Below are 13,334 nucleotides of genomic sequence, written 5' to 3' on the forward strand. Positions count from 1 at the left end.
AGGTTGTCAAAATTTTCACCTTTTGAAACTTACACTTATACACTAAGTTGCTAGGACACGGGTGCGGGCGTCCGACACGGGTACGGATCTAGAGGTCAAATCCTTCGAGATGTAAATTCGAAGTACCCAAAAATGTTTGACCAGATCCGGTACGGATTCCATACCCACACCCATACTAGTATTGTGTCGACACAGGTGCAGCACCTAAACTGCTATGTCGGAGTAACATAGCTTGTACATCAAGACGAGTAATCTAGTAGTATTACTAGAATTTTTTTAACACAAAATGTGTGCACTCAACTGTCTGATTCTCTCATTCCTAAATTCTATTAACTTTATTCTTGCTGCTTTGGAGGAAGAACTAAGTTCTTGTTTTTTCATGTGTTTGCTGCAGTGGTAAATTCTTCTTGTTACTGGAGATGGCTCCAATTATTTTCTTATGCTTGAAAGCTTATGCTAGCTTAGAAAAATATGAATTTGGGATCTAAATATCATAGTGGTTCTACTAGAAAGAAGCTGCTCTTAATTGCAAGCCACCCATAGCTATTGATATATAGCAATAACATTAAAAGCAAAGCAACTTTCAAGTAAAAAGATGAAGGTTATCTCTTGACTATGAGTAGAATACAAACTCAAAGATGGAGCAACTTCTAATGTACATTTAACCACTTGAAATATGCTGTGCTCCATGAATTGTTGAAGAACAAAGAGCCTAAAACTCCCCAAAATGCAATAACAAATAACAAAACCCAAAGCCATCGATATATAAAACTCTTTAGATAGAAACTCATCGTCATTTTCTTGAGAAGTACTAGCATTGCTGTCATAACCAACTTGAGGATTAGGAGGAGCAAATGTAGGACACTGTGGAAGAGGACGGCCACATAGCTGAATATTCCCACTATAAGTTGAGGAATCAAAACCTTGCAATTGAGTGCTTGATGGTATTCTCCCTGAGAAGTTGTTATTTGACAAGTCCAACACACTAAGAAACGTCAAATTAGCATTGCCATGGTACTCTGGTACTCTGACTCTTTGTTTTTCCACTGGACTAATGCATTGCCATGGTACAATACACCAACTCGAGGAACATAAGGATCGAAGTCATAGCTCACACTTGAACCATCTTGCAAAAGTTGCAGTGAGGTGAAATTGCTGAAACATTGTGGAATTGTTCCAGATAAATGGTTGCCAGAAAGGTCCAGTATTTGAATAGATTGAAGCTGACATAGACTTGGAGGAATGCTCCCAGAGAATTTGTTGAATCGAAGGCTCAGAATGCCCAAATAAGGTAACTTAGTCCCTATCCATTCTGGGATTTTTCCACTAAATGTATTTCTTCCCAAATCCAAGACTTTCAAACCTTGGCAATTCTTCAAAGAGGCGGGGAACTCTCCACTTAAATTGTTCTTACGCACATATAGAGAGCTCAAGGCCGTTGAAGAACACAAAGAGTATGGAATGCTTCCAGATATACGGTTATTGGCTACATTAAGGATCATTGGAACAGGCATGAGGCTCCAACAATCAGGAATCTCTCCGGACAAGAGATTTTCTGACAAGTCAAGGATTGTGGCTGAACGAAGTTTACATATGGAGTTAAGTGATCCAGAAAACTGATTGTTGTTAATATGCAAATCATAAACAAATTTAGGAAATATTGGTAAGGGCCCTGAAAAATTGTTATAACTGAAATCTAAGACAAAGGAACCAAGATTATTGGCTGACAAGTCTTGTATCTTTCCACTGATTTGGTTGTAAGAGAGATTCAAATATGATAACATGGGAGGCAACTTTGAAAACCAACTAGGCGTTGTGTCCGAGATACTATTAAGAGAGATATCCAGAACTGAGTAGCTATTTTGAGTTTGAAGCCATTTTGGAAAAAGAGGCCCAAGATTACAAGATGAAAGGCCGATAACTTGTAGTTGAAAACATGGAACCCAATCAAGGCTAACATTCCAAGTCAAGGGGTTGGAAGTCAAATTTAAACTTTTCAGGTTGCAAAAGTTGGAAAGATGGGATTCAGAGATTGTACCTTCTAACAAATTACAAGGAGCATCAAAACTTTCAAGGTTGAAAAGCTTCCCTAAACTTTCCGGTAAGCCTTGCAGTCTATTGAAAGAGACATCCAAGATTTTGAGCTTGGAAAGTTGCCCTAAACCTTGTAACATCTTCCCATTAAAATGATTACCCCCGAGACGCAACTCTCTCAGAGACGGAAATAATGCCAAGTCTGGTAATGGCCCTGTCATTTGGTTATTAGACAAATCAAGATATTCAAGACTGGAAATTTGTCTAAAGCTTTCATGGAAAATGCCATTTAGCAAATTGTTTTGTAGCCTCAATTCCCTCAAGGATGAAAATCTAGTAAGATTAATCAATGAACCAGTGAGTGCATTGTCCTCAAAAGACAAAAGTTCAAGTGATCTATTACTCCTAACAAGATATTAAGCAACTCAGAAAATGGTTGACTTAAGTTATTGGATCTAGCATCAAGAGAGCATAAATGACTTAAATTCTCAACAGACTTTGGTATCCCACCTTGAATACCACTTCCATACAGCCTAAGATGTTCCAAAGATTTCAAGTACCCAAAGGCACTAGAAATTTGACCTAAATCGTTGCCCGAAAGATCTAGGCTAGTAAGACTAGTGAAGTTAAATAACCAACTATTTATTGCAGGAGATGAAAACCCATTATAGGAGATGTCAACGACGGAAAGACCAGAGGAGGAAATATTTGCGGATACAAATGATGAAGGATTGATTATGGGGATTTGACAGGAAGATAAATGTAATTCCCTCAAACTAGGTAGCTTGATAACCTGATGTAACCAATTTGTAGCTTGCACATTGGATGCACTCAAATCTTGTAAAGAATAGCAGAATAAGAGTATTATTTGGAAATATTCTGCTAGCCCAAGATCATTAAATAATATTAGAGGATTCAACTAAAGAAGAGTAAGCTTGAAAAAGAGAACAAAAGTGTTGGAGATAAGAACTTTGTTTAGGAAAGAAGGTTTTCTTGATTTTGGCTTCGTTACAATTGAACAAGACACCCCTTATTTATACTAGCCTATGGATAATTCTAGATAATGTACAAAGAAGATTCTAGCAACCTTATCTTCTAACAACACTCTAGAATATCTAGATATGTCTTATCTTCCCACAACATTCTAGAACATCTAGATATGTCTACTAGATAAATATCAAGGATACTATACTAGGACATTCTAGAGAATTCTATATTTTTCCAAAAAATCAACTTTGTTTTTTTCACACACCCCCTTAAAGTGATTTTTTGGAAGCTACCCCACGCTTGTCGCGGAAGAACTCAACCGATGCTTTAGGACGTGTCTTGGTGAAGATCTCAGCACTATTTTTCTGGCTCCTCTTGCTTCCCCAAAAACTGAAGGTTCTTCAGTTGGTCCTGCAAAGAGACATGAGTATGTGCTGACGAAATTTTCATCTCTGAAACGAGCTGGCTTTATAATAGTTCTTTTTGGTCTTCCTAAACCACTTGAATCGTCTCCTTGCTGAGTTTCATTTCTTTGAGTTCTCGGGCTCCCCCTTTCTCTTAGCTCCTCCATTACTGCATTATCTAAGGAAGTACTCGTGATGGGCAGATTTGATGCTTCAGGGTTCAAGGGTCTATAACCTGCCCTTTCTTGCGCAACTCCATAATACAACGAGACTTAATCGAATATGACATCCCTTGAAACAACAAAGAGATGAGTTTTAGGATCCATGCACTTTCATCCTTTTTTTCTTTCATCATATCCGATAAAGATGCATTTCCTTGTCTTGGCATCTAACTTGCTCCGTTGAGAATCCGAAATGTGAACATAACAAATAGAGCCAAAAACTCAGAGGTGTTTAACACTAGGCTTTTCTCCAAACATTAATTCATAGGGAGACTTCATATTGTTTGGAGAAAGCGGCATCTTGTTAATCACATACGCTGCACATTTCATACCTTCAGCCCACAAGGCTCTAGGTAGATTCTTGGCATGAAGCCAACTCTTACATGTCTCGGTTAAGTGTCGGATCTTCCTTTCAGCCACTCCATTTTGTTGTGGCGTATCAGCGCATGTCAGCTCTCTTTTAATGCCATGCTGACGACAAAAGGAGAGAAACTCATCTGACGTGAACTCACCGCCATTATCAGTTCGCAGCCGCCTTATTCTGGAATCGAGTTCACCTTCAACTGTTTCTTTGAATTCCACAAACTTACTTCTGACTTGTGCTTTACAAAATAAACCCACGTGAATCTAGTAAAATCATCAATGAAAATTAACATATAAGAATAGCCTGAAAATGAAGGAGTTCTCGTTGGCCCCATCAAGTCACTGTGAATAAGTTCTAGTGGGGCATTACACCTTGACAAGGATCTGTCGAATGGAAGACGATGTGCCTTTCCATATTGACATCCTTCACAAATCCCTCCTCCACCAAAATTTTTTAAGTTAGGCAAACCTTTTACTAGATTCAACTTTACCATGGCTCTTAATTTATCCATACTTAGATGTCCAAGTCTAGCATGCCAAAGATGTGTATTATCATTGCTACTCATCTTCTCAATATATGAATTAGAGGCAGATAAGACATATAAATCATTAACTCTCTTACCTGAGTGAACGATATATGCCTTGAGCACCTTGATATTTCGGATGAACCTCACATCACGTGGGCCAAATAGCAAATAGTTTCCAGCATCTACAGCATTTGCAACTGAAAATAGATTTTTCTTCATACCTGGAACATGAGAGACACTGTTGAGGGTGATAGTGTCTTTTTGCTTCTCGTTGATCACAATAGTGCCTTCCTTCTCCACATTATGGACTGTATTATCTGTTGTAACAATGACATCATGTCCGTTGTATTCGTGAAAAGTAGAAAATTTGGATTGATCTCCAGTGAGATGGTGCCCACATCCTGAATCCACGATCCAGTCTCTTTCAAAATTTATGGAAGCTATGGCATTTATTGCTCGAGTATCCGCTACGAAACACTTTCCCCAGTCTTCTTCTTTTTCTTCTTCTTCAGCAACTTTCTTGGTTTGAGCCATATTGCTCTCCTTGACTCGACAATATCTTTTTATATGCCCGACTTTGCCACAACGGTAACATTTTAAAAGCTTTTTACCGTTACCGGAAGACTGCACCTTCTTTCCTGGCGAGCTTGAACCACTTGAGGATTGAAAATGCATGCTATCTCTTGATTTTCCTTTATAGTTTCTCTTATCGGCGACAAGAGCATTTCCTTCCCCTTCTTTGATAGATACACCAGCCATCTGTTTGGCTAGTAGCTTGTGACGACAGCAAATTCTCAAATTCTTCCAAAGATGGTTGTTTATCACATCCTTGAATGGATGTAACAAATGGAATATATTCTGGCTTTAAACCACGAATAATGATTCTTCTTATTCGTGCTTCAGAGATAGCCTCGTCCGGATTCAATAGAGAAATTTCGGAACACGGGTTTTTAACCTTCAAGAAATACTCGGCGATAGAGAGATTACCTTGAGTGGTGCTAGCTAACTCATTCTCCAAAATCTGTAGCTGAGCTTCATCCTTCTTGTTGAACAGTCGATCGAAGGTCCTCCGTATTTCATGAGCTGATTTACACCTTATAATATGATCAAATAAATTAGGAGAGATAGACCTCTTTAGGATAAACTCCGCCTTAGCATTAATCTGCTTCAACTTCTTACGCGCATTGCTATTTTCCGGTGCTTCATCAGGAGAACTTGTGTTACTCCCATTGACAACTTCCCACAAATCCTCACCAACAAGGTATCCATACAAGTTTTCCATACTTTGTAGTTGGACTAGTTCAATAACTCAATTCCCAATCCATTAGCACGACCACCCAAATCCATTTAGAGAAACCAGTTGAATCAACCACTAACCCGACCTTGAAATCCAGAAGCCGTCTTATGGCTCTGATACCATGTAAAGAATAGCAGAAGAAGAGTATTATTTGGAAACCTTCTGCTAGCCCAAGATCGTTAAATAATATTAGAGAATTCAACTAAAGAAGAGGAAGCTTGAAAAAGAGAAGAAAAGTTTTGGAGAGGAGAACTTTGTTTAGGAAAGAAGGCTTTCTTGATTTTGGCTTCGTTACAATTGAACAAGACACCCCTTATTTATACTAGCCTATGGATGATTCTAGATATGATTCTAGATAATGTACAAAGAAGATTCTAGCAACCTTATCTTCTAACAACACTCTAGAATATCTAGATGTCTTATCTTCCCACAACATTCTAGAACATCTGAATATGTCTACTAGATAAATATCAAGGATACTACACTAGGACATTCTAGAGAATTCTATATTTTTCCAAAAAATCAACTTTATTTTTTTCACTAAGTACTCCAAATACATTAGATGAGGAAGCCACTCAAGGTATTTGCATGTTAAAGAATTGCCACCAAGATCAAGAGCCCTTAAGTAGGTAAGATTTTGGAACTGAGGGGGAATTAGACCAGTGAAAGGATTGTAACTATATGAGAGATTTAAGTACTCTAGTCTTTTGAAGTATCCAATAAATCTTGGTATTGGCCACCAAAATCATTTAAACTAAGGTCCAAGTACTTCAAATACTGCAACTTAACCAATGAAGAACTAATGTTACCTCTCAATGTGAGATCCTTAGTACCATCAGGATTGGATTCAATACTCCCACGAAGATTGAGGACGAGTATATGGCCTGTTGTGTTACTGCATTCCACACCCCTCCAAGAACAACATTCGTCATTATCTTCATCATTTTTCCATGAAGAAAGCAGATTATTTTCTACTATGAGACCTCGTTTGAACTCAAGAAGAGCTTCCCTCTCCTTTTTTATGCACAAAACTTTTACACTTGGTGTTGATCCAAAAGCTAAGGTTTGATGCAGGATAGTTGATAGACAAATCAGAAGCAAATAAATTGGTTTGTAGTGTTCTTTAGTATCCTTTTTTTTTTGCTTGTTTGTGAAAGAGCATATGCAAGTAGCAAATGAGGACTTGATTGTGAGGAAAAAGGAGTGTCCACTCCTTTATATATACATTTTGAAACAAAGTCAACTCTACCCTCATTTGTGAAATGTATTTATTAAGCAATTTTCAATAAATGTATTCAAGACTTGAGGACTAGCCACAGTCAAGTAGAATAAAAAGAAATCAACTGTCTAAGAAACATGCTTTAAGAGCTGGAAAAAAAAAGTAAGTAACCAATCATGCTATAGTGGAGTATTATTTTTGGATTTTAAGAAATTTCCAAGTCTTCCTTAGAATTTTTTCTAAAGTCAAAAATACAGATAGATAGAAGAGTACCCTTGTGGCTGTGGAGTAAACTCCAAGGTCAAAGATGTTGAAATTGTATACGCAGATATAGATAGAGTTTATACCTTCCTTTTTTCTTTAATTATTGATCTTTTTTTTCTTTTTCGTTTTTTTTTGCCCATCTAAAAGCAGGAAGAGAGTCCACTGGACCTTTTCATTTCATAATTTTTTGTAATCCGAATAAAACTTGTCACACCAATTCAGAAAAGAGTTGATAAAATGCAAGTGTGATTACAGTATTAAAACACTAATAAGGCTAATGACTGTACTTTCTCAATAGGAAAGGTATAGAAGCTAACGACGACAAACAGGGGCGGACACACCCTTTCCCAAGCAGTGTCACGTGACAACGTTTGTCATTATAGTTATTTATTCCTTTGTTCATTTCTTCAAATGCTAACAACGCTTATGAAAAATATTGCCTACGCAACTGACGTCAAATATCCATGTAAACATACAATATTATCATCTAACTTTAACATGAACAAAGATTCATAAATCTTATTCTGCTAAGTTTTTTACCTAGACTTATCATTCTTTATATAAAAGGGTAAGGTGAGGTAGGGTAAAAACATGAAAGATGCATAACGGGAGGGCCAGGCAGGTAAAACTTTTAGCTGGTTATGGCTTTCCCTGCCCTGCCTCTCCCTGTCCCATTTACATCCCTAAGATGAAAATTTCAGGTGCTCTTGTCTCTTAAGGTTGCCAGTGAATGTTGGTATTTGACTTCTACCAATATCATTCACACTAAGCTAAGTTCCAAGTACTTTAATTCAACTGCTGATACTCAAGTAGAGAGGGATTGAGTTACCTGTCAATCCTGGAGCAAAACAAGCATTGGCTGAACAAGAAAAATTATTGAGACACATAACATTACCAATTCTGCTGTTACATTTGATGCTAAACAACAATGTCATAATGGAGTAATGCGAAACCTCGTTTAAACTACTCAAGAAGGATCTAAACTTCTCTCTTCTCTATAATCATTTAAAGGGCAGTCCAGCGCACAAGGCATACCACGTTCATATGCAGGATTCGGGAACCTAACCTAATGCAATCATTAGTGGCTGCTTCCACGGTTCGAACCAGTTACCTACGAGTCACGGAGACAACTTTACCATTCTTCTAAGGCTTCCCTTCTTCAATAGAATCATTTACTCCACACAAAAAAGATTTGAAACAAAGAAACAAATACCGAACACCTATCGATTAATTGGACAAAGACAAATTAGAAATAAAGCATTGGACACCAACTTGACCGGTTCCTCCATCAGTTTTATCTCCTTCGCAATTGTTCAGCCCTAGCAACAACGTTGTAGTACTAGGGCTGAACAACAACTAAAGGAGATAAACAGGGATGCTGCAACACCACACTATCCTTTTCCTCAGCTAACCAGCCTAATATAGTTTGCAAAGACCAGAAAATGAAAAGGTAAGTTTATGAGTTATAGAAATGAAAGGTTTTGTTGAGCAATGAATTTAGACACTATACTTTTTGTATGTAAGATCAACAAAATCAGCAATATGTAACTCGTATGTCCTCTGGTGTACCTAAAATAAATATGTCATCCTACAGTGCAATTTTAGAATTATTTACCGCTTTTAGTTAAAAAATTTAAGAAAGTGAACGTCGTTTAAAAACATATTTTTGGATCACGTCACATGAAATGCGCCCGGATCCTCGACACATTTTTATCCAACGTTTTGGGATTTGGATTTGGGTCGCATGAAATGCACACCCGTATTTAGGAAGGTAAAATTATTAAAAAGCGCGCCTAAAGCGACTAACGTGTTATTAACTTTGCGGGAGGCCGTGAAATTCGCTAAACGGCACGTCCCGAATTCTAATTATTTTAGTATAAGCATTTAAAGAGGGCCACGCAATGTATGGGTTTCATTTGGCGTGGCGCACCTCATTTTATCAGTTAAAGGCCAACCTAAAGCAAACTACGATTTTCTATTTAATTTGTCTAGTCTCTAAAAGGGCCTAATTAATTAACATTATCAATGGCCATTATTAAGAGTAATCAGGGAATTTGGGCCTCCAGTTCAAGTCCACACTCGAACAAGAGGAAGACCTCTTAGTTCGAGCATGCTACTTAACTAGAGAGCCCGAAACCCCAGTTACAAAATTAATCTTGATGAACTTAAAATGGATTCCAGCCTCAGCATTTTGGGCCTTGCAGATTTGGCCCAGGCGTGTGAAAACATCCGCTTATGAAAGGCAGCTTGCGTTGGACCTCAGGTTAGCTGATTCAGCATACTGGGCCTGTTATAACGTTATAGGCCCAATTCCTTATTCAACTAAGGAGTAAGCTGTTGGGCTCCCAAAGAGCCCCAAATTTGATACCAATTGACTTACACCACAACATGTTGATTTGGAAATATTAACTGACTGCAATTCCATTTATTCATTTACTAGCATCTGTCATTCTAGTTCGAAAAGTTGAAATGGTTTCAGCAAATCTTAATCCATCAATTAGCATAGAAAAAATCTGATTATTCTGAAATTTATTTTAACACACAAACTAACTACTTAGCTATATTAAATGACGAGAGTGACTGAATGACATGGATGTATATACACTGACTTTATACTAACGAGTATGCAGTCCAAGTTAAATTCAATTTCCTACTAGTAAACTAACAAGTCTAAATCAATTCGCACTAATGCTGGCATTTCTTTGCTACTCACAACTATTCGAGTGTCAGTTATTAACTATGAATAAGGATATAGAATCAATTTCTACAGTTATGTTGTTACTAATATTCTAGACTAATGACTATCAACAGTCCACTACAAATCATCAAACAAAATTATACTAGACTGATGACTATCAACAGTCTACTACAAATCAACATTCCAAAACAATTTAGAAGTAATCCTAATTATACAGTCCAGTACAGTCCATCTTTCGTTTATTTTAAAAAATACAATGAATATAACTACCAAATTATGCAACTACTCAAAGTATAGTGGACTAATGAAACAATACAGCTTCAGCAAAGATCAAACATCAAGTTTATTCCAATTTTTGGCTTGAAGCTACATCAGATCAGCTTTAAGATGTGTACCTGGAATTTGAGATACAACAAGGAAAAGGAGAGATCAGCAGCAGTGTGAGCTAATCACAATTTCAAATAGCAAAGGACAGCAACAACAGTTTCAGCTTGGAATCCAGCAATGAAAAACCAGCTAACAGACCCAAAAATTGACTGAACAGACCAATTTCAGCTTGAGATCAACCCAGGAGCTTCAAACCTCAACTACTGAACAGAACTAGGAAATTCAAACCACCTTGAACCTTATGTAAACTGAAAATTTGAAGTAGGATGCTAGAACTCTGAAGTTGATCTAAAATTACAATCGAACAGTGTTGTTTTTGGAGTTTTTGTTATATTTTGTTGAATTTTTTTTTGTGAAGAACAGGGATTGAACTTCCGTTGTTTGCTTTTGAATTTTGAATTTCAAACTTCAGAGATTTGAATTGGTGGAGGGTTTTGGGGGGGGGGGGGATTTTTCAGAGCTGGAGCTTTTTTGGAATTTTTTTTTAGGGTTCAAAACTTGTGAAAGAAGGCAGGTGTACTGCCTTTTATATGCAAATTTCAGGGGGAAGCTTCTAGATCTCACTCACCCATTTTTCCCCTCTTTTATTTTTCAGTTTTACCCAATTGGTCCCTTATTTTCTGACTTATTTCTCAAGTTACTGCACTAGGTTTTCAAAACTATAACTACAACTCTCTTCTAGAAGAGTCTAGGGTGTTCTAGCTTCAATCACTAACAGGTTTCTTAAGTAAGATACCTATATTAACTTTATATGCAAACTAAATTTACTACCTTATACTAACTAACCCAAATCCTCTTAAGCTTAATCAAAAGACCATGGTCAATTAACCACCAATGCTAGAAATTTCAGCTATATCCAAAGAAACTAATAGAGATCCTAACAATTAAACTAATCAACCTAAATAATCCAAGCTAGACCTTAAACTCAGTGAGACACTAATATCCTAAAAACAGTGGGATGATAAACAGAATAACAAATTGAAATTAGCTAAACTACTGAATTAATAAAAACTCATTAGAAATTAAAACAGAACAAGCAATTTCTAAAGGACTGGGGAGCACAAAAACAAACCAAAATCGAAAAATAATACAAAACAGAAGCGATTCAATTCAATTAACAAAGCTAAACACTAAACGGCTAAACAAACTATTGGTGATAGCTAATTATCCTAAAATCTCTTTAAAACTAACCATAAGAAAAATAAGAATTTATGAACACTGTAAAAATAGAAGTCTAGAAAAAGAAGAAGAATCATATGGAAACAAAGAATAAAAAGGGAAGTGAGAAAAACTAGCAAAAGAAAAATGAAGAAATACCTAAAACTGTGCGGACCACTCGAAGAGAAGAAAACTTTTGATTCTTGACCGGATTAGGCTTCAATCTTGTGAAAACAGCTGAGCAGGGTTCAAGACCGTCTAAAAACCTCCCTAACCCGTTGAATTATGCATTTAGAAGCAAAGCTCAGTTCTTTGATTTGATTTTCGAGAAGCTCCAGAAATGTTTGAAAGAAACGGGATGAGGATTCGTGGTGAGGGGGTTGTGGAGTTCATAGGGTGTTATTTTGAGGTGATTTGGAGGCGGCACCGCCATGCACGGTGGTGGCGGTGCCTAGGATTTCAAGGATTTGGGGGTTTTGATTGGGATTTGAAGGAAAACAGGGTTGTATTTGGAATGGAGGGGTCGAGATAGTGTGGGGGTGTAAGTTTGGGAAGGGTTTGGATGATCACCGCCGCCGTGGGGCGATTTTCGGCGGTGGTTTCAGGCGGAGCCAGCGAGGAACGTCTCTGAGGTGAGTGGGGTTAGAGAGAGACGGACTAGGGGGGTGGGGTAGTGTTAGGACATATTTATATCAAGATTTGCCTAGTTCCTGACCGTTGGATCTAGTATCCTCGACGGCCTAGATTGATGGAAAGGAAACGACGTCGTTTCGATTTTAAAAAAAGGGTGGACTGGGTGGCTTTGTGGATTGGGCTGGTTGGAGAACGGTTTGGAAGGGGTCTTGGGCCGTGACATTTGCACGAAAATGGCCCGAAATTGGCCAGCCTATTTGACCCCTTTTTAAAATTCTCAATCTCTTTTATTTATTTTCTTCTTTTCTTCCTAATTTTTTAGATTTTATTAAGCACAAAATCAAAAATAGACAAGACCTGATTTAATTCTAAAGTTAAACTAATTAATTCCCAAAATTAAACAAATCCTAATTTTAAAAGGAAACTTAAGAAAAAATCAAAAATTGGAAGTAAAACAGTATAAAGGGCTATTTTTAATTATTTTTTTCCTATTTTCAATTATGTTAATTAATCTAAAAATCTAGAATTAGATCCTAAATGCAAGTATGTTATTTTGTAATTTTCCATTTTTTATGACACCTAAAAATGCACATAAAATGCAAACAAAACACAAAATCATGCAATTAATCCCTAAAAATTCAAATACTAAAAGAGAATTCTAATTTTAATGAATTCTATAGGAGTAATTTAAGCGCGGCAAAAATCACGTGCTCACAGGTATTTTCATCTTTGATTTTGTTAAATGTTCTCCTTATTTAATTGTGTTAAAAAATTTAGCTCAAACTAATAATATAAAACAAGAAAATAGACAAGAATGTAGGGAGCAATTGATGAGAGATTCTTATTTCTTTCATATATTCAAGTGTGTTACAAAATGACTTCTCATCCTTTATTTATAGTACTATATAGAGGTATACCAAAAGAATTCCATAAATATGCCATTAAACGTGGAAGATCATGGGAAGGTACCATAACTCCATAAGTATTGGAGTAGTGGGAGTTATGGAGATAATGGAGAAGAGTAGTGGGTATTACTCATTTGGTGGTTATGGACTCCACTATAATTATATTTTATAACAGAGTAATGTATTTAGATACTTTTTAGTTTCTTGAAATAAGATAACAAATAAAAAAGGAGAAAA

At 36.8% G+C, this 13,334-nt stretch overlaps 1 pseudogene; it reads right to left on the minus strand.

Annotated features, from left to right (window-relative positions):
* On the minus strand, positions 582-8,251 carry LOC109234820 (annotated as a pseudogene).

Source organism: Nicotiana attenuata, chromosome 11 (genome assembly GCF_001879085.1).
Source record: "Nicotiana attenuata strain UT chromosome 11, NIATTr2, whole genome shotgun sequence".
NCBI lineage: Eukaryota > Viridiplantae > Streptophyta > Magnoliopsida > Solanales > Solanaceae > Nicotiana > Nicotiana attenuata.